General features: G+C 47.0%; 1 long non-coding RNA gene across 1 annotated transcript; it reads right to left on the bottom strand.

The window, feature by feature from the left end:
• Positions 1-244: 244 nt before the first annotated feature.
• On the bottom strand, positions 245-1938 carry LOC139835213 (uncharacterized). Its single transcript, XR_011750973.1, has 2 exons — positions 1738-1938; positions 245-427 (listed from the first exon to the last, which is right to left on the bottom strand). It is a non-coding gene; the product is annotated as an uncharacterized lncRNA (long non-coding RNA).
• Between the last annotated feature and the right edge of the window lie 251 nt (positions 1939-2189).

Below are 2189 nucleotides of genomic sequence, written 5' to 3'. Positions count from 1 at the left end.
GACTAGTGGGGTACCGCAACCTGAGGCTCTGATACCAACTTGTGACGCCCTCGGAACCGGTACCATGAGGATCCCAGCGAACCCACCGAAATCCGCACGATATCGATCCAGAGACGCCCTCCGACACGACATGCGCGACGAATCACACACGTGATGCCAGAGGAATTAACACGAGCGGTAACATTACAACAGGATTATAATAGAGCCCACAAGATACATATATTACAACGAGGACTCCAACGAGTCAAGATACAAATATACAATACAAAGATCCAAATCATACAGAAGATCAAATACGTCCGAGTACGGACAAGATACAAATTGGACTAAGAGTCCTGAAGATAACCAGTGGCGTCCATAACCCTGCCCATGCCAAGCCGGAAGGGTAACCTTGCTAACGTCGTCTTCATCGAACATATCTTCATACCTGCCCGGTTATATCCCGTAGAAGCAGCAATAAGTACGGGTTCGTACTTAACAAGACTTCAAGACGTATAAGCATTCGTCAACCAGTCGTCCTTTATACTTGAGGCACGCAGGGGACTTAGAGGACGCAAGAGGAACATCATAGGCAATATGGTGGGGTTAAGCGGCGACGCGCAAGCACTAAAAAAACCTATAGAGACACTCTACAACATTCGTCTAATCAGAGGAGATGAGAGAGCGCAAAAACTAACAGTTCTATACTCTGCAAACATAACACGGCCGATACTTTCCCCCTTCGCCAAGAAGTACTTACAAAGGCACTCACACGGTGGACAAGTTTTAACCATTTATTATTAGAGTTGTGCTAACTTACTACGCAAGTTATTTTGATTGAAACAGCAGGTGTAAGTTGTCTATGGTCGAGTCATACAGCTCCAAGTCGTCCATAACCGCGAACGCGGCTTATCGATAAGATTGTAACCCTGCAGGGGTGCCCAAATGTGCCCACACGCATGCTCAACCCACATGCGACAAGTGGATATCACGACACGCACACTCCTTCACTACAACAATGTCCAGGAAGCCACCTAACTAAGTTAACCCGTTTCGGAGCCCGATCGAAACTCAGAGGCGGACCTAGCTGTTGCGAGAACGGCTAAGAGGATCAGAGCCCACTAGAGGATGACCTCTTAACAATACGTGCCGCACCTACGAGCGTGCAAGAGACAACGGGGTTACAAGGCACGCACGGCTTCCCCAAAAGTAACATCATAACATCTAACCACAAAGAAACAAGCTTGCACGCCCGGGAGAAACAAAACAAACATCCAAACTAGTTGTGGCCACTGGACAAAGCTGTAGATTCCGGCAGTGGTCAAGGGGAGACCCGGTAAGCATACCCACGTGTGGTTAGAGCGCTCAGTCTCGGAACAGATAACAAGAACTCGGGGTCCTAAGATATTTAGGAAACACAAGTGAGCCGTCACAAAACGAGCAGCTGACCCACCGATGCCTCCGCTAAACAAATGTCAACAACTAAAGTAGCCATGATTCTTCCCAACATATAACCCGATAAGATAACAACAACGGTAACAAGATAAAACAGCACTAGCAAGCACTATGACTCGCAAGGGCAGACTCGATAACCAAACAATAGCCGTAGGAGGTGGTGGTGGCAATATGGGCTGCTTGAGGTGACAAGTGGAAAGGGACACGTGATAAGAACGCAACTTAAGGATAGCATGAGGGAGAAGGCAAAATAAAATAGGTGAGCGACTCCTGCAGGGACAGGAGTATAGGGGAAATGCTTGCCTGTTAAAGCTTGCCGAGGAACATCCGGAGAACTTGCCGCATCTCACAACACCACTTCGTGATCCTATCCGGGAAGAAGCAAATGCTGGAACAAACAACGGGTGCAAGTCTTACTACTACGGAAGAAGAACCAGCATGATGAAGATGATATGCATGATATGGCATCGATGGTGCAATGCAACTTATCCATATTAAGCGGAATCAGAATCCCGAACAAACAATTTAAAGTTGAAGTTGCATATCTACCGGCAAATTTAAGTGTTGGTTAGCATGGCAAAACATGGCAGGGGTGCGCTACTTCAATATTAAACGGAGCAGGGAAAACCTAGGCGGTGTTCCGAAATACTCCGCATATATGTAAGGTGGAAATGCACAACTATCAACGCGCGACATGATGTGAGATGCAAACAGATGAGTGGATGGCATATTCATGTTCAGTGCATTTTTCTGAT

Source organism: Lolium perenne, chromosome 2 (assembly GCF_019359855.2).
Source record: "Lolium perenne isolate Kyuss_39 chromosome 2, Kyuss_2.0, whole genome shotgun sequence".
In the NCBI taxonomy this organism is placed as follows: Eukaryota; Viridiplantae; Streptophyta; class Magnoliopsida; order Poales; family Poaceae; genus Lolium; species Lolium perenne.
The sequence above is the reverse complement of the archived record's forward strand: the minus strand, read 5'-3'. Positions and strand labels throughout refer to the sequence as shown.